The following is a 20,222-nucleotide window of genomic DNA, read 5'->3' on the forward strand; positions in this document are numbered from 1 at the left end:
CACTTCTAAATAACATGCAGTTCAAAGAAAAGAGGACGGACATAATTTCTAAACTCATTACTGATCTAATAATCTGTGCGTGATTATAGGCTACTACTTAAAAATAAGTTGATATATTCATAGTTGCCAAAACTCAGAAGCAACCAGGATGCCCTTCAGCAGGTGATGGATAAATAAACTGTGGTCCATCCAGACAGTGGAACATTATTCAGCAAACTTGTGTTTTCCATGAAAAGACAAGGAGGAACCTTAAATGCATTTAAGTGAAAGAAGCCAATCTGAAAAAGCTACAGACTATAATGATTCCAACTCTGACATTCTGGAAAAGACAAAACTATGGAGACAGTAAAAAGATCAGTGTTTGCCAGGGGCTGGGAGAGGGAGGGATGAACAGGCAGAGCACAGAAGATTTTTACGGCAGTGAAACTATTCTGATACTACAATTGCAGATACATGTCATTATACGTTTGAAAAACCCCACAGAACGTGCAACGCCAAGAGTGAGCCCTGATGTAAACTACAAACTTGAGTTACTCTGTATCAATGGACCACACCAATGCTAATAAACTGTGGGACTGGGGTGGGCAGGGAGTACAAGGGAACTCTCTGCACATTCTCCTCAATTTTTGTGTAAACCTAAAACTGCCTTAAACAATAGTTCTGCTATCCTCAGAGACTGAGATTACTAAGCTGTGAAGAAAAAGGAGCACAGAAGGATAAGACAGTCTCTGGAAATCACTATCTGAGCAGTGAAGTTGTCAACGAAGCAGACGGGTACAACGAACGATATGCCTGAAACGGCTCAGGGCCAGAGTACAGAGAAGGCACAATCCAGGAAGCGTCTGAACAGAACCAGCACAGAGAAAACAGAAAATGAGAAAATCTGCCAGGCAGGAATTTGAAAGGCAAAGAATACAGACAACTGAGAAAAAAGAGTCAATTGAAAACAAAACTAGAGCTGAAAGAAAGCACAAGTGTGCAAACTGAGGCCCCACCAGGTAGAGCACCAAGGCCATGCTTCAACATCCTGGGCGCTAAGAACTTCCCCAAACAAAACACGTTTCGAATTCTAAGGAGATAGGAGTTTCACCTTAGGATTCCACTATCAACAAGTGTAAAGTCAGAAGAAGGTATAAATGCAAGAGTCTGGGAAAAGTACTGCTCGCGCATCTTCAACGAAACAATGATCTGAGGCGTATTTCAACAAAATGTGGAAAGAAATCAAGAAACAGGAAAAGATGTGATAAGAGGAGTGGTGGTATCCCGGCCTGCAGGGGAGTGGCCCAGGAGTGCCCTCTCCTGCAGGTGGCATGGTCACCTCTGATCACAACACAGGACACGCACATGAACTCCCTCCAGACTGGGGTCCGCAGGGGCTGGGCTCCCCCGGCCCCCGGTAGCCTCACGACGCAGGCACTCTGACGGTTATGTCACAGACAGAGAGACAGATACACAGAGAGGTGAAGTCAGGACCTGAACCCAAACCGAAGGGCACGGCCTCTCGGCTGAGGGACACCAGGTCAGCCACCTTGGTACGAAGCCTAAGGGACGGTGGTGTACAGCTGAGGGCAGGAAATTAAACACGCCTCACTTCAATCCCAGAGATGGTGGGCTTTGGCATCACGGCGTGAGGACCCTTAAGCCCAGTTCCGACAGCTTCCAGATGCTGGGCGTGGCCAAGTCGCTGCAGTGCTTGGAGCCTCCCTCCTCACCTGGATGGACACAAGGACCCCCTTACCCCCCGCCCCATGGCAGGGCTTCACAGAGCCCAGGGACCCTCAGTGATGTTGATGGCGGAACATACTCTCGTCAAGTCTCCATTACTAGGAATTTTGTTCATTTACTCCACAACAGAAGTACCATGACTTCGTCAAGTTTAATTACTACTTGGCTAAGTAATTTTTTTGGTCCTTAGGTACTGTTACAGAAAATACAACTCTGACAAATTATTTTGTATTCTCAGTTACTCAGTGCCTACTAAATAGCACTTTTAGAAGCCCATCCACAGGAAAATATCAATACATACTTTTGTATCTGCTTATAGAAGTAACTATATAATTATCTAAGACGTCTAGAGGCAGTCAGCTACTTAATTTGACTAAAAAGAATTCCCTGTGGAACTTTAGCATTTAAGTCATGATTCTCCAGCACCGCTTACACCAGAGATCACAGACGTTCTTGCAACAAGGGGCAACATTTCCTAGTCTAGGACAGAACCACCCTAAGAAAAATCAGCACACACCTGGCTTAGTTACTAGGTAAGCTAGTCACTGTGATTCACCACCTGCTTGTTCACAGGTACAGACAGACACTGACTTTCAAAACCTTAGAATTAATTTTCTTTTGTTTTTTTTTGTTGGTGTTTGTTTTCTACTGCTGAGTTTTAAGAAAGCTTTCCATATTTAGTTATTTTTTAAAATTTTTATTTTTTATTTTTTGGCTGCATCGGGTCTCGTTGCTGTGCACGAGCTTTCTCTAGTTGTGACGAGCGGGGGGCTGCTCTTTGTTGCAGTGCGCGGGCTTCTCATTGAGGTGGCTTCTCTTGTCGCAGAGCACGGACTCTAGAGCGCAGGCTCAGTAGTTGTGGCGCACAGGCTTAGTTGCTCCGCGGCATGTGGAAGACTTCCTGGACCAGGGCTCGAACCCGTGTCCCCTGCATTGGCAGGCAGATTCTTAACCACTGCACCACCAGGGAAGTCCCAGAATTAATTTTCTTAGTTTCAATGAACTGCCAGCAACTATGACCAAACTTTAAAAGGCCAATACTTGTTTAATAATAAACATATCTCCTCAATCCCAGGGATTAAAATCAGCTTCCGCATTCCCAGTCCTTAGTGCCCGGCAGCTTTCCCTCCCCCACCAGGTGTGGCGCGACCCTGTGACACTCGGTGCCAGAACGTGGTGGAGCAACGCCGGACATTCTGCCTGGACACTGACACCATCAGGCAAGTTCTCCCCACACAGAGGACAGGTTAATGCTCATGTGCATTCAAGAACGTATGGAACCAAGAGCTTCCAGAAAAAACGACTTGGTGATAAAATCCAGCAAGTGAAGATGTGAACCAGAGGAAAGTCATCAAAAATGGAAGCCGGGGCAACAGGTCTGCAGGCAGGCGACAAACCCACAGAAGTGCAAGACCCCGACTGAGGAGCGGCAGGAGCTCCAGCAACAAACCCCCCGCAAACCTCCTGGCCCCAGCGGCGGGTCAGGACACAGGTGGGCACAGTGTGTGCAGCCCCACGGCCCCAGCGGACCCTGGCACACGGGTGCCCCTGGTTAAGGGGGCGGGTCTGCTGTGGTGAGGGAGCAGCAGTTTTATTAGTATCACCGTGATCTTTTGTTTGCCAGATTCGAGGGAAACTGGAACAAACGCTTCTATTTAAAAGACGATGTGGGGATTTCCCTGGTGGCACAGTGGTTAAGAATCCGCCTGCCAATGCAGGGGACACGGGTTCGAGCCCTGGTCTGGGAAGATCCCACGTGCCGCGGAGCAACTAAGCCCATGCACCACAACTACTGAGCCCACGTGCCACAACTACTGAAGCCTGTGCGCCTAGAGCCCGTGCTCCACAAGAGAAGCCCTGCTCGCCACAACTAGAGAAAGCCCGCACGTAGCAACAAAGACCCAACACAGCCAAAAATAAAATATAAATAAATAAATAAATTTTAAAAAGTAATAAAAATAAAATAAAAGACGATGTGAATATCTTCGGAAGGTAAGTATCTGGTAATCTGGTTGTTTCTGGGAAGAACCAGGGAGCAGAGGTTAAAAGACTTATTCTTTGTTGTCTACCATTTCTTTACCTATTCCCATACTATTGTTTGATTTTTAAAATCATGTTCTTCTGTAGCCTTTTCTGCATTGCATGAACTTTTTACAAATCTATATATGTATCTTTTTAATAAAAACTACAAAGTTGTCGTTCTCCTTGTGCTTCCAGACGCATGTCTGCCCTCCTAGAGGCTCTGTCACAAGTCACTTCCAGGACACACGACTTTAGCATGTCGGACTGTTGGGGGTACTGAGAACCCAGCCTTCCTGGGCAACAAGGTCCTTTAGCCCCAGGAGTCTGGCCCACGTTCCTGTGCACTAACTTCCCTCTCACAGCCAGCAAGCCTCCAACAGTCCCCACAGAATCCCTTCTCATCAGAGTTCAAGAGCAAGCTGTCCATTTGGGAATCTGTTTTGGCTACTAGCCAATCAAAGGGACCTTAATGGAGGATCCAGCCAACCAGGGTCTAGTCAACTCCAAATTCTCCTAGGAACCAGCAAACATCCTCGTGTGGACTCCCTCCAACCCAATTTTCAATCAGAGTTTTCTGACATCACAAACAGTTAAGAGTGAGAGACTAAATAAACTTCCTTATATTTTAATGAAATCACTGACAGCACAGCGATGGGTCTGGACAGCTCAAGCCTAATTTAATTATGTCTAAGCCAAGAAGTCAAACACCAGAAAACAGCAAGCTGGGGACAGTAAAAGTCAGCACAGACTTTAACACCAAGGCTTACTTTGGTGCTATTCATAAAAGTATTATTACTCTAGAAGCAGGTGTGCAAGCTTTTTGGTAAAGGGCAAGATAGTAACATTTCAGTCTTGTGGGCCATCCAGACAGTCTCCGCGTCCCGAGTTCTCAGCTCTGCCTTTGAAGCATGGAAGCACACAGTGTCTAAAAGAACGGGCACAACTGTGCACCCATAAACCTGACTTAATTACAGAAGCAGGCACAACCCTTGCCCCAAGGGTCAAGTAATGGCTCTCTCGTGAATTATTTTAGGGAAGTTGGGTGTTGTGAACAGGCACTTACATTTGTGTGCTGTGGGCAAGTGTCGGCTTAGTTACTGTGACTCCTTTTCGGTCCTCAAAGTTAACTCTGCACAAATACAAAACGAAGACGTGGGCAAGAAATGTTGTGAATATGCATTTCCAATCAAGATGGCAAAATCCAAAGAAATTTGTTGCAACGTGAAGCGATTAGGCCAGACAGCAGCAACAGCGCCCACCCCGAAAAGCTGCTGGAAAAGCTGTGAACGAGGTGATGGCATTTTTGACATAAACCATCCAAGAGTGCTTGCTCACTGTCGTCCCCCGTCAGTCACTCTTCTTACTTCAGATCGTGGTTTAAGCACCACTAGCTCTGGCTTCCGAGGGTTTTTCCAACTGGAATCTTAGGTTCCCATGTAATACGGAACAATGACCCTGATAATATCTTCATAGCAAAGAACAGAGAAACGAGATCGTCTACTTTGTGAGTCTCTCCACTGACACGAGGAGAGCCCGCTGACAGCATCAGATACAAACTGTCCCCGAGGATGACGCCCCCCTCCTGTCACCGCTGGCGGGTACGGATGCCGGCACAGCGACAGTGCAACGCTACACCCACGCAATAAAGACGACTTTCAGTGTGCTTTGCTGGGGCTCCAACGACGATGACTCTGTTCACAGGACACACGTCTGTCTCGAAGGGCGTTGACCCTTCCCCAGGGTCACGGGTTCAAAAGCATTTACACACATGCCGGGTGCTGGGCAGGAGACACCACCCCTGATGCCGGGGAGTGCTGGGGCGGGAAGACACCCTGAATCAGGGTGAGCGTAACTCCCCTAGAACACTGTGATGGGAGCAGAAGAGGCCCATTGTAGGATCAGCTGGCTGCAGAAGACAGAATGAATATGGACAGAATCACGCCCAGGCCCCCCAGTCACACTGCTGAAAACCAGAGATCAAGAGAAAATGGACGCGTTGCAGAGGAACGAGCGTGTGAACCATACTCTCCTCATTAGAAATCACAGGACCCAGAGGGCAGTGGTACCCAACTGGAAAGCGCTCAGATAAAATACCTGTCAAACCAGAATTCTACTTCCAGAAAAAACACCCCTCAGAAACAAAGGCTGAAATGAAGACATTTTCCGACAGAGACTAAGAGAACCCATCACAGAAACCTAAAATTCAAGAAACACCAATGAGAGTTACCTGGACCGAGGGGAAATGACACCAGATAGAAACCAGCGTCTTTAGAAGGAATGAAGGCCACTGGAAGTGGTGAGCACGTAGGTAATAGATGATCTTTTCCTTTTTCTTTTTAAAAAATACACAGGACAGCTGGAAGCAGGAACGATCAACCTTGGCTTGTGGGGTTTGTGCTGCAAGTAAGACAAACAGGACACCTTCGCACAGAGAGGCAGGGGGTGGGGAGAAATGGACGCCTTATGTGAAGTGGGCAGCATGAGCTCTAAGAAAAGCAAACACCACACAGGGCCATCAACAGAAGGACTGACAATTTCTGGTCTATTCTATACAGAACACTACTTACCAATAAAAGAAGGATAACATACTGACACAGCAATGAAATCAATAAATCTCAAACACAATGTGTTACACAAACAAGCTAAACACAAAATGACTCCATTTATACAAAGATTAAGAACAGGAAAAACAATGTCGTGATATAAACCAGAAAAGCGGCTGTTTCAGGGAAGTAAGGGGACCTCCTAGGAGACAAGAATATTCTTAATTTAAATGCAGCAGTGATCTCACAAGTGTACACACCAAAACTCACTGAAATCCAGTTAAGATCTGTGCCTTTCACTGTATGTCAAGTTTACCTGCAGTAAAAAGAGCCGCTGTTGTAATTAATGTGATTTGTTCTCAACATTAATTAGATACTACAAGAGAACCAAATGAAACATAAAATTCTCTAATCTGTGATGGCAGGCTGCCTGTTTTTACAACAACTTTCATGGAGACACAGAAAAACATCCGTTTGTCTGTCATTCTGTGGCTGCTCTCGGCAGAGACTGTGTCACCAGGAAGCCGAAAATACTTACCGTCTGGCCCTTTAAGAATAAAATAGCTGCTATGAACATGATTCAAACCAGTATTTTATAATTTTGGGTCAGAAAATGAAATAAATGCTGTCCAAGCATAAAAATTATTAAATGTAAATTTCTACATTATTTTCACACACGTTTCAATAGTTAACATTCTAGTTAGAACCTACCCACTGCCAGGAAGTACGCACTTTTAAGTTTCACGCTCAGTTGGGACACGGTCTTGTAACTAAGAGAGAGACCTGAACTGCAAATGGACAGATCTGACTTCATTCTCAGTATGTGTGATATTGGGAAACGCATCTAGGAGGCTCCTGGCAAGCAGAAAGGTTGTGGAAGACAGTGAAGGGGAGAGAGAAAGAATCAAGTTTTGTGGGGTTTTTAAATCATTAAAATCAACTTTTTTCAAAAGTTGTCTTAATAGTTTATTTTCTTAATTTTCTTTTTTTGAGGTTTATTCTAATTGTATTTTTTTAAATTTATTTCATTGAAGTATAGTTGATTTACAATGTGTTAATTCCTGCTGTACAGCAATGTGATTCAGTTATACATATGTATATTCTTTTTCATATTCTTTTCCATTATGGTTTATCACAGGATATCAAATATAGTTCCCTGTGCTATACAGTAGGACCTTGTTGTTTATCCTTCTTAATTTTCTATAGTGATCGGGTATACTTTAATGATTTAAAAGGAATAAACATTTTTCCAAAGCGGGAAAAAAGATCATCCTAAAAATAATGTCCCACAAGTGACAAACTGAAGACCATCCCCTTTGCACCTGGTCAGCGCTCTCCCCTCCCCAGAGCTGGTTTCTCCCATGGTCTTGTGACCTGCCTGCTCCTTCCCTTGATTTCCCCCATCTCCCCAATACCTGGCACCACGGGCACACAGCTCCAGGCTCAACGCCGTGAGGAGGCTCCACTACAGTGTCACGGGGGAACCAGGTGTCCTCTGCCGCCAGCCTCAAGGTCCAGGAACAGGCCAGCTGTGCTGAGTTGGTGACTAGTCTTTGCCTGAGGAGTCCAGGAGTCCACCTGTTATTTGTTTTGTTTTGTATTTTTTTGGCTGTGCTGTGTGCCTTGCAGGATCTAAGTTCCGCGATCAGGGATTGAACCTGGGCCACAGCAGTGAGTGCGCCAAGTCCTAACCACTGGACCACCAGGAAATGTAGCATCTGCTATTTGAGGTAGCACCTCAGCATTTTGGTTTTTCCTAAACCCGTTTCGATTAAATTTCAAAGGCATCCCCGAGGCCCATGTCAGCACCTGGGGAGCAGCCACATCTACCTGAGCTACACCTGCTATAGCTCAGGAACCGCCATCCCAGCTATGCTCCCAGCCTTGGCTCCAGGAGGGTTAGGTCCTGACCTTTAGGCTGCGTCATTTTTAGTAACACATACCTTTAAAAACAAACAATGGGCACATTCTGCAAATCTGTAGTGCCTCCTGGTGCTGCTAGGAAGAGTACTGGGGCTCGTCCACATTGCGGGGCGGACAACACAAGCCACATACGAGCAGGGAAAAATGGGCTTTAAACCAGTCAAAGCTCGCCATCCCCAAGAGGCAGGGGTCCGGTAAGGGGGAGGCTTTTCTGGAGGATACGCAGTCTGTCCTCCCTCACTGCCGCCAGGACAAGTCTGTAAAGCATGGCTCTACTCCTGTCGCCACCCCACTCAGGTCCTTCTCCAACAGCCCACTGGCTGCAGCATCAAAGCCCAGCTCCCGGGCCTGCCCTACAAGGTCCTTGTGGACACAGACCCTGTCTGACACCAGCCTCCTCCCGCCACTGCGCCCACCGGGCCTCGCGGCCTGACAGCTCGCTCTTAGGCAGAGGCAGCGCTGCCAGCCCTGAGCACCCGGGGCCTCCTCAGCGTCCTGCCCCTCCTACGCGGAACCCCTACTTAGACCTCCGACCCCGAGGCGGCATCCCTGGTCCCAGAAGGCCGGTCCTGGCGCCCGCTCCACGGATGCACAGCAGAGCCCATCACCTTCGATGGAGCCGTCCTGAACCTTGAGCACATGTCCGTGTTGTTTATTTGTTCAACAAATGGTTATGAAGCACCTGCCATGTGCCACACTCTGCTCTCAAAGCTGGGGATTCAGCGGTGAACAGAATAAGCAAAACGGACCAAAATCCCCGTGCTCACAGGGCACGTCTATGCTCCTTAGAAGACTTAAACATCTTCAGGGCAAAGAGATGTATATTCTGACTCTTGTATCTCCATGTGTAATATCAGCATGCACTGAATGTTTATTAAGAGTTGCTGTTGAATTCAACCTACTATTGCAGGAAAAAATCATATGCCAACTTCGGAAAAATCATATGCCAACTTTGGAAGAAACAGATTTGAAAACGTCTTAAAAGGAAGGCTATTTTGGTTCTGTTTTTTTGTTTTTTTTTTTTACAATCCCCCTCCCTCCCTTCCTTCCTTTCTTGGTTGCGCCGGGTCTTAATTGCTGCAGGCGGGCTCCTTAGTTGCGGCAGGCGGGCTCCTTAGTTGCAGCACGTGAGCTCCTCAGTTGCGGCATGCAAACTCTTAGTTGCAGCATGCATGTGGGGTCTAGTTCCCTGACCAGGGAGCGAACCCAGGCCCCCTGCACTGGGAGCGCAGAGTCTTATCCACTGAGCCACCAGGGAAGTCCCTTCGTTCTGTTTTAAATATTTTATATAATATTTGATACAGAGAAAGGAAGATATGGCACACATAAGTCATGATGCATCATGATAAAATAAACACCATGATCCCATCCTTCAATTTAAAAACTAGAAAATTACCAATAATTTTGAAACTTCCTGCATTCTCCCCATATACATTACCCTGAAGCAATGTTTATTACAATCTCTTGCTTAAAGAAATTTACCTCATATGTTTCTCCCTAAACAATATTTCGTTTTAATTTTTTGAGCTTAAAAAAATGGTCCTGGGCTTCCCTGGGGGCGCCGTGGTTAAGAATCCGCCTGCCAATGCATGGGTTTGAGCCCTAGTCCGGGAAGATCCCACATGCCATGGAGCAACTAAGCCCATGCGCCACAACTACTTAGCCTGTGCTCTAGAGCCCGTGTGCCACAACTACTGAAGCCCGTGCGCCTAGAGCCTGTGCTCCGCAACAAGAGAAGCCACAGCAATAAGAAGTCTGCACACCGCAACAAAGAGTAGCCCCCGCCCGCCACAATTAGAGAAAGCCCGTGTGCAGCAACGAAGACCCAATGCATCCACAAATAAATAAATAAATAAATAAATAAATAAAAAACACCTTGTTAAAAAAAAAAATGGTCTTAACACTGTGTATGCAGCCTTCTGTGACTTGCTGGGTTTTTTTTTTTGGCCCGTGACTTGTTTTTGAAACTCAATTTCTAAGATTCTCCCAAGTTGCTGGATGTATCTATAATTCACTCATTCCTAGTACTGGACAAATTCCATTTTGGGAACAGACCACAACTTATCAATCCATTCTTCTACTGGAGGATGCCTGGTTATTCCCAGGTTTTGCTATTACTGGGGTCCTCTGAACCTTCTGAGCAATTCCCACCTACAGTTTCTCTAGGGCAGTGCCGGGCATGGGGTGATGCCCTGCCAGCTCAGGTTAGTGCTAAGGGCAGAAGTTGACAGCAAGACTTACCCAACTGTCAGAGCAATAGCAAATAAGCACAGGAGAAGATACTCAACATCTCTACTCATTTGGGAAATGCAGCTTCAAACTACAATGAGACACCACTACATATGTATCAGAATGGCTTAAAAAATAACCAGACAACACCCAGTGCTGGTGAGGGTGAACAACGGCTAGACTCGCACACTGCTGGCGGCACACAAAATGGGGCAGCCATTCTGGAAGAGAGTTTGAAGTTTCCTATAAAGTTAAAGATAGGCTTTCACATGACCCAGCAATCCCGCTCCTGAGCATTTATTCAAGAGAAATGGGAATTAACGTTCACATGGAAAACCTGTACATGAATATTTATAATCGCTAAACCCAGAAGCAACACATATGTCCCTGTGAAAGGATAACAAATCGGAAGGCGAACACAATGGAGCACCACCCGGCAGCAGAAAGGAGCGAAGCGCCCGCCACACGACGTGGAGGACTGTCAGTGACACCGCGCGGAGCGAGCGGCTGGCCGCAGAGGCTACAAGCTCTGCGATTCCATGCACATGACGTTCTTGAAAAGGCAGCTGCACCTCCAGAGAGCAGAACAGCGGATGCTGTGGGCGTGGGGGCGGGTACCGATGAACGTGTCCCACAGCCTGAGCAGGGTGAGGGTTACACAAACCTCTATGTACTAAAACTCAAGAGAACCGAACATCGAAAAAGAGGTCAATTTTACTGTATGCTTATTTTAAAAACGTAAAAAGAAAAAAATCTGGGCTTGCATTTTTTTGTTTTGTTTGTGACTTATTCTTCTAGCTAGTCATTCTCATTGTAGTTTACAAAAGTATCAGCCTGTGACACATTGGAAATTAAAACAAATAAAATCTGGTCCTTCACCACAAACAGATTAGGAAGAACTGTTGTAGGGTGTGTACCTACAAGTGGAACTTTAGGGTCCCAGAGAAGGGGCCGGCCAACCGCTACCCAGATGACCACACCCCACAATGATGGGCGCCCCCAGGCTTCCCGATTTCCCACCCATCTCTTTTTACTTATCATGAACACAAGTTCATACATTTTTCTATTGTGGTAAAAACTATAGGACCGACCACCTTAACCACTCCTACGCGTACAGTTTGGTAGTGTTACCTATTTGCACATTATCATGCAGCAGATCTCTTTTTCTTTTTTTTTGGCCACACTGCACGGCATGCGGGATCTTAGTTCCCTGACCAGGGATTGAACCCGTGCCCCCTGCAGTGGAAGCGCAGAGTCCTGACCACTGGACTGCCAGGGAATTCCCTCTCACAGTTTAATTTCTATGTAACTGAATATATCAAATCTTTGTGAACGTATTTTTTCTCTTTTTTGTTCAGTAAATCCTTCTCCACCCCAAAATCCAAAGTGAATTCTCCTACACTTTATTCTAAAGTTCTGTCACCCACAGGTCATCCGCTCCATCTGGGGTTAACCTGGGCCCAGCATGAGACACAGACCAGCATCACTCGTCTGAGCAATGCCAGCCCCAAAGTCCCAGATGCCCCCACAGAATGTCCAGTCTTCCCCTGGGACCTGCGGGTGCACTCTTCCACAGGGGAGGGCTATGGGTGGTGGTGAGGGGTCTCTATTTGGTTCCATTCTCAGAGTACTTTATTCAAAAACCTCCAAAATTACCTGAGGCAGTCTCAAAAATTTTTACAAAAGCTACAAATTCTGTTACTTCTACACACATCATTAAATAATACTTAAAACAATCATATTTTAATACAAGCATCCATTACAAAGACAAGGTGGGTTTAAAAGCAATGAACAGAGACTCCCCTGGCAGTCCAGTGGTTAAGACTTCGCCTTCCAATGCAGAGGATGTGGGTTCGATCCCTGGTCGGGGAGCTAAGATCCCACACGCCTCAGGGCCAAAAAACTAAAACATAAAAAAATAAATAAAGGGCTTCCCTGGTGGCGCAGTGGTTGAGAATCTGCCTGCCAGTGCAGGGGACACGGGTTCGAGCCCTGGTCTGGGAGGATCCCACATGCCGCGGAGCAGCTGGGCCCGTGAGCCACAACTGCTGAGCCTGCGCATCTGGAGCCTGTGCTCCGCAGCAGGAGAGGCCGCGATAGTGAGAGGCCCGCGCACCGCGATGAAGAGTGGCCCCCACTTGCCGCAACTAGAGAAAGCCCTCGCATAGAAACGAAGACCCAACACAGCCAAAAATAAATAAATAAATAAAAGGCAAGCCTTTAAAAAATAAAAATAAAAATAAAAATAAATAAATAAATAAATAAAATAAAAGCGATGAGCAGGTAATCCCAAGAGCCACACCTCCTGGTGTGCAGACAGGTTTGCCCCCTGTGTCCCCTGGGGACAGGCCGTGGTGGGAAGGCCACACCAGGGCCTCTCACTGTCTCTGTGGATGCCCCTCCGAGATGCAGAGGTTTCTAGGGCTGCCATGAGGTGCTCCAGCCTCCCCACCCGCTGCTGGTCATCGCAGGAATGTGGCTGGACAGGCAGCCTTGAAAGCCGCTGTGTTGCCAGGGGTAGGAGGACAGAGTGCGCAAAGTAAAGAAAGTTCCAGGCCACAAAGATAATACATCATATCATGGGTAGTCTGAAAATACAGACGCTAAGAAAAAGGCTAATAATGTAAGAAAAAGGCTGTTAGGAACCTGGGGAGAGAGAGGCACTACTCTAGGAAGAAAACGTCATCAGAGCAGGGTCCAGGCTCTGTAATAAACATGGTTTCCACAAGTGGGAATAACGTAAACAATTTATGGATTTTCAGCAATAAACTTACAGACAAGCAACTATATGTTTACAAAACACAACGTAAATTTCTCTTGACAGTGTAAAAGTAAAAGGACAAATGAAAGTCAGAGGAGGGGAAGGGAAGAAAGGAAGAAAGGCCAACACCCTCCAGTTAGTGAGAGGACAATGCATGCTGTGGATGGAGCAGGACCAAGTCCTGTCACACAGGAGACAAGAGGTAAGCGCAGCTATGCTGGGTCAGGACAGAAGGAACAGGGGATCCGCCAGGTGATGAGTCGGGACACAGCCATGAGGTGCGATGCAGTGACCATGAGCCAGCACCTCGGGGAGGGGATGGGGTGCAGCCCGGTGCGGGCATGGCTGCATAGCCTCCCACACTTGGGGCCTGGCCCCACAGAAGAAAAACTTCACTGAAAATAAAGATACTAAAGACGAAGTACAACTGGTGTTCCAAAGACAGCTGACCTCTCTTCTTTGAAGGAATCGTCATTTAAAATCCGTGATGAACCTTGGAAAAAGGACATTCAAGAAACAGTTGGCCGGGGCGGGGGGGGGGGGGGGAGGGGGGGGAGCTTCCCTGGTGGTCCAGTGGCTAAGACTCTGCGCTCCCCACGCAGGGGGCCCGGGTTCAACCCCTGGTCAGGGAACTAGATCCCGCACGCATGCTGCAACTAAGACCCAGAGCAGCCAAATATATAAATAAATAAATATTAGGGAAAAAAAAAAAAAAAAGGAACCAGCTGGGTCTGGAGCACCTCACTTCCTCAGGCAAGGGAGGGCCAACTCCTACCAGTGCTGGGGACACACTCAGAACACGGTGGAAAACCAGTGGTTTGAATGCATGACTCTGAGCTCATTATCTGTTCCAGAAGGAAAAGATTAATACACTGCAGAGTAGAAGGAAATGGCCACCAATGACCTCCGCAGATATATCTGAAGAATTATAAGCAAGAGTCAACAAACGTGGAAGGGGTAAAAGGGCCGATGCTGAGGACCACAGTCGTCCGTCACCTTTACTCCTAACCTAAAATGAATTTCAAACGTAAAGAATTCCTAAATTCTTCCGGAAAACAGAGGAACCCCTAATGATGTCATCTTTCTTCCTTAATTCTAAGAAGAATAAAAAGCAACAGTGATGCCGAACCTTAAGACAAAGAGAGAGAATTAGAGTCAAACGGATCCGTCTTTAAGGAGGGCTCCCCGCCAATCATCAAAGCACGAGAGAGAATGGGTCTAAACCCCAGGCAGACTGGCCAACCTACCAAAGAACAGTAACTAAGTAGCACTTTCACCTAACAATAAGCACAATGCTTGGTCACAAAAAGAGCATGCATTCCAGTACTAAAGACACCGAACACTCGGCCCTCACAGAGGGAGCCCGAGGCTGACCAGCAAGGGCTCAGCAGACACCCCCGGGGGAGCTGAAAGGCCCCAGCACGGCCGCACCCTAAGCCCTTCCGAGGTATAATAAACTCAGCGACTGCCCCAGTACTGGCCGAGCATTCAGTACGGTCTATGGAATTAATTTTATCAGTAGTGACTTATGTCCAGAAACCAAATAAGGATTTTCTTTCATAAACTAACGCTTACATACAGTCAGTCAAAAGGAAAAGGTCAGAAGTTGAGCAAAACAACTCTAACTATGTGTCTGAATACAAGGAGGGTCAAAAAAAACCCTGAACATTCTCAAAAGCCTGTGCCTCAGAGAGGAGGCTGCCCGTGGTCCAATGTGGACGGGAGCCTCACTTCCGACCCGGCCCTCCTGGCCCTGCCTGCTCAGCATCCTGAGGGGCAAACAACAGGGCGACACTGCCTCTGTGTAAAGCGGGCCTAAAGCAAGCTGGAAGCCTGACACCAGAACATGACCGACAGACATAGGTGACATTTCCATCATCACAGCACTGGAGCCAACAGGTACTCACCTATGCACGAGGCTGCAGAAAGAGATTCTAGGCGGACCACTGCTATGACCAAACATTTCCAGAAAACCTTAACATAGTCTCAAAGCTAAATATGAAACTAGACAGTGGAAGGCAAAAATATTTCTTATAAAAGTAATGAGCAGGGGAGCTTTCTGGGTGTTGCTGTTCTAACCTCACAACCCCTACAATCTCAGGTACTGAAGTCACAGGTACCCTTCAACCCAGGCAGCCACCTGCTGCCCCCGGCCCTCCGCGGACTAGGCCTGCAGGTCAGCAGACAGACTGGAGAACCGGAGGTATCTGTATCATGACAGAAAGGGCGTAACGTTGACTGGCAACCAGGTGCAAGTCCACTCTCATGAATGCTTACCAGGAAGGATTTCTCACTATCTAGAGACCACCACGACATTCAAATCCTCAACTTTGAATATCACATGAAAATACTTGTGACCAAAGTCACGGTCACACAGTAGCGCGTAGGCTAAGGGACCTACTTAACGCTTCCAGGAGAGCCCACAGGCTCAGAGCAGTGCAGTGTGTGACACCGACAACCCAACGACCCACCACCTTGGAGGCAGCTCCGCCCCCACCGAGGGGACTGGACACTCCAACTCCAGAATGAGCAGACGCCTAAGACACACATAGCGGCTCTAAGTTCATCAAACGCAGCAGATGCAGCCACGACGTCTTCTGTGTCTCCAGCAGGAACGTGTCTCGAAACGCATCCACTAGAAACCGCGCTGCACTGGGACGCCCCAGCCGGGGCTGCCCCATGTGAAAGCCCCTGGGGCGGGGGCCGCCCAGGGTTCCCACTGCTGGACTGACTGCCTCTGATGAAGCAATGGACCCTGCAACGATGACCAAAACCAACCATTCCATCAAATCTAGTACGAAACCAAGTATGAGCTGCACGAATTACCCCAGGATGAGCCAAGTGTAAAGAGATGCCTGATGTCAGAAGCGTGTCAAGACACATGCATGTACTATCACAGTTGTACTGGTGACAGAACTTACGATCACTGCTGTAATTTTACCAACATGGTACCTACAACCTAGGGAGCACATACCACGTGCAGGCAGTTAGGGGCACACATGCTCTGGACCAGGAAGCCTGTGGGGCAGGTGCCCGGTCCAGTGGGTGTTGAGAGTGCAGCTCTTGGGCTACCTGCCTGGGCTGGAGCCTGGCTCTGCGACACATGGGCTCAGTGACCTGGGCAGTTACTCAACAGCTTCATCTCCTCTTCGTCCAGTGGGGCCGCAGACAGCCTGGCACAGTGTGTCCGTGATCGAGTCGTGTGAAGTGCGGAGAACAGTGCCGGGTACAAGATTAACACGAGCCGTTACTGTTACGGCCTCCAACTTACAGATGAGAAGACTAAGGCCCAGAAACGGAGCCATCGCGAGGTCACTGTGCCAGGGATCAGCAGGACTGCGATTCAAATCCAAGTCTGGCTCCAAGTGCTGTACAATCTGACTGACTCTCGGTAACCATTTTACAAAGGGGAGTAATTTTTCCCTGCCCTGAGCACAAATAACTTATTTTCTTGTACTAACCTACAAGCCTTATCTAAATTAGGTACTATATTAACCCTTTACTGTGTTTTTAAACTAAAATAAATACACAAAGTTTATAATGGTGAATAAAAGTTATGTAGGCTGTACTTTTGACTCTCAGCTTGAACACTAATATTATCGTTGCATACATTTTAGATGTAAAATCCATACTTCACTGATTTGCCTTATTGTGTTGTTTGCCTTTTAAAAATATAGGAAAAGACCTGCCTTCAAGGCTTTACGGGGCAGGCATCTAATCAGGTAAGGCTGTACCGAGCTGCTAGTCACTGACACACGCTCTGCCCCTGTGACCACCGCAAAGAGGTGAGCTGTTGGCCAGCTGGATGGTCCTTCTGGGGTGAGGACAGGACAAAGACCCCTGCCCACTCCAGGGAGCAGCAGGGGGGTCTGATGAAGTGACAGGTCTGCCTCACGACACTGCGACTTTGTGAGCAGTTTAAGGAATGCCACAAGTAAAAGGCAGATCACAGACACTTATGAAGGTTGGCACAGCTCCCCCAGAGGAGAGCAGGTCCAAGAGTGCCCCTAACGCCTACGTGCACTGCAGTCCAGCAGCCTGAGTGAGGATGAGACGGCGTCAGGAGCTGGCTGGACAGGCTGGCCTACTCGGCCACCAGGACAGCCCCTCAGACAGTGGGCTACAGTCACCCTTGTCACGGATCAATTTTCATAAAAGAAAGGGAAGGGGCAGATGAAACAAGTGTGGGAGTCACATGGATACTACACACCAGGGAGGATGCTGTCGGTTAACAGTCAGTTAGGGTCACCCAACCAGGTAGGATGATGCAAGAGAAAACGTCACCAACAGAAACAGCATTCTAAGAGGTAAATTCCGTGTTGTCATTTCAAGGTGTGTGACGGCATTATTTGTGCTATTCTTCAATACCACACTTTCATACTAGAGAAAATATGTTCATCTCAGTTTCCTTATCTATACAATTGGATAACAGCTACCTTGCAAGGCTGTCCTGGGGATTATGGCTGATGCATATTAAGTGACCCTGGCCTGCTCACAAGCAGATTTTGCTTCAGAGGGTTTGCTGTAGGGGGAGGGGAGGCATCCTCTAAGTGAATTTTAGAAGAAAACAAACTGTTTCCAACAGACGACAACTATGCTTCGACAAGTTAAGAAATACTTCGTAGACAATCCTTAAATTGTAGACGTTCTAGTTTCATCTCAAAATGAAACTGGGCCATTCAATTGCATTAAAAAATTTCAGCTTTACTTGTGATGAGCCTCATGATTCAAAGTATCAGGTAAATACAGTCCAGTAAAAATTGTTATCCGGAATACAATTTCTTTTTCAGTTAATTAAAAAAAAAAACCAAAACAGATGTGGCCTGGTTTCACGCATCTTAAAAAGCCTATTTATCACTAAATTATCACTCTTTATTTCTTAATTTACTTAAAATTCTTATTTTAAAGGACACAGCAAAATTTTTTGCAACTGGCTGAAAAAATCTCACATTTTATTATCCAAACCCTATAGCAGTAGTTAAATTAGCAGCAAAATATAAAATATAAAGTGTTAAAATCCTGTGTAGGTGAAGAAGAAAAGACACACACTGCCAGAGGAAATATAAATTTAGCAATATATGACAAAAATAATAAAGTCTGTATTCTGACCTAGAATTTTTCATTATTTATCTTAGAGAAACCCTCTCACAATTAAAGACACTCCTTTTTAATAAAGGAAAATCCAATGGGACCACCTAACTAAAAATCAAACATTTGCTATGCTGCTAATCCCTTCCAATAACAGAAGGAAAAAACTAAAGCCAGGCAGTGGCACATGCTCCCTCTGCAGAGCCCGGTCCAGCTCAGTCGGGGAGCCCATGGTCTCGGACCCCCGGCGCCCGAATTCATGACCTCTGAAGCACCACAGGGCCAGAGAGTACAGGAGAACTCAGTTCTGATGGCCTCACTATAACGCATTTCACTCCACCCAGTGAAAAGAATAGAGGTGAAGGGCAGAGCGAGCTCTCTAAGAAAGGGGCTGGCCATCCCAGAGATAGCCAGGGCGGGGCTCAGCCGGCAGGGTAGCAAGTCAGCATTCCAATCCTCTGACTTCCAGGCCTGCAACTTTATAACCAACTGGCACAGAATTCCTCAGAACACAGCAATGGAGACGCCAAATGACTGCACATTTCACCGTGTACACCGCCCTGTTTTCCGGTGTTACATGTTCAGTGTAGAGAAATTAAAGGCACAATAAAATTATAAGTAATTCAGGGCTTCCCTGGTGGTGCAGTGGTTAAGAATCCGCCTGCCAATGCAGGGGACACGGGCTCGATCCCTGGCCCGGGAAGATCCCACATGCCGGGAAGATCCCACATGCCGTGGAGCAGCTAAGTCTTTGTGCCACAACTACTGAGCCTGCGCTCTAGAGCCCGCGTGCCGCAACTACTGAAGCCTGCGCGCCTAGAGCCCGTGCTCTGCAACGAGAGAAGCCATGACAATGAGAAACCCACACACCGCAAAGAAGAGTAGCCCCAGCTCACTGCAACTAGAGAAAGCCTTGCGCACAGCAACGAAGACCCAATATAGCCAAAAATAAAAAAATATTTAGTAAATTATAAGTAACTCATGATGATGAACAAGGTTCATTTACACTCATACATTCAAAAAATATTCACTGATCACTCACAATGTATCACACAATTTGAAAATATTAGTTGGGTTTAATGTCAGGAAAAAAAGACTACGGTTTCTGCCACAGAACTAAGTTCTAAAAACCAGTGATGTAGATACACCTACAGTGGAGTATGATTTTGGAGTGAAGTGGACCTTTGATGTATACAGACAACCCTCAAAAAGCAAACCACTTACGAAGGCATTTTCAGTGACACCCACTGAATGTATGGTCTCACTACATACTCTCTCTTTGGAGAATGAGATTCTGTACTTCTTTTCTGCAATTTCAATGTGAGCTACCAATATGTTTGCAAAACTCTTAGAATTTAAAACAACTCTTACCTGCTAAAGACCAAAACCTATTAAATGTCTGCAAGTACTAATAACCGAGAGAACATACCATTTCACCCATACAACGTCCTCAAACAAAATTAATGCAAAAACAACGAAAGACAAAATCAAAACTAAAAATTGTTTGGTAATCTAATCCTTAAATCCTCTGGGTTGAATTTCGAGTGACCAGTAACAGACTGCTGTTAATCCTCTTCAGGGGATGTCACTACCTGAGCACTGGCCCTGCTATCAGGACAGTAAAAGCATAACAGTTCCCTCGTTGTTTTTTTTTTTTTGGCCGCACCGCGCAGCATGCAGGATCTCAGATCCCCAACCAGGGATCGAACCCACGCCCCCTGCACTGGAAGCTTGGAGTTTTAACCACTGGACCACCAGGGAAGTCCCAACAGTTCCCCCTCTTAAATGAGGGATAGCATTTTCATAAAATATGACTACTGTCATTTTTCAGAATCTGTGTCTCTTAAATTTAGGAAGCAGTTGATGACATACCTTCCCACTTACCATCTCCTGTACTCCCCCGACAGGCAGTAAGGGCAGGTACCATGACC

The 20,222-nt window shown here is 46.8% G+C and overlaps 1 protein-coding gene across 4 annotated transcripts in view; it reads right to left on the minus strand.

Moving 5' to 3' along the window:
* DNAJC5 (DnaJ heat shock protein family (Hsp40) member C5) overlaps nt 1–20,222 on the minus strand; it is a 31,169-nt gene that overhangs the window by 7,134 nt on the left and 3,813 nt on the right. For 2 of the 4 annotated variants that reach the window (XR_005016420.1, XM_036825243.1), the window contains exon 2: nt 4,811–4,876. The exons of 1 other annotated variant lie outside the window; for it this stretch is intronic. The gene's annotated coding sequence lies outside the window, so the exon portion shown is untranslated. Of the gene's footprint in view, nt 1–4,810; nt 4,877–7,705; nt 7,848–20,222 lie in introns of all 4 variants that reach the window. One more of the 4 variants, XM_036825245.1, reaches the window with a different exon arrangement.

The sequence above is a fragment of the Balaenoptera musculus genome, chromosome 15 (assembly GCF_009873245.2).
Source record: "Balaenoptera musculus isolate JJ_BM4_2016_0621 chromosome 15, mBalMus1.pri.v3, whole genome shotgun sequence".
In the NCBI taxonomy this organism is placed as follows: domain Eukaryota; kingdom Metazoa; phylum Chordata; class Mammalia; order Artiodactyla; family Balaenopteridae; genus Balaenoptera; species Balaenoptera musculus.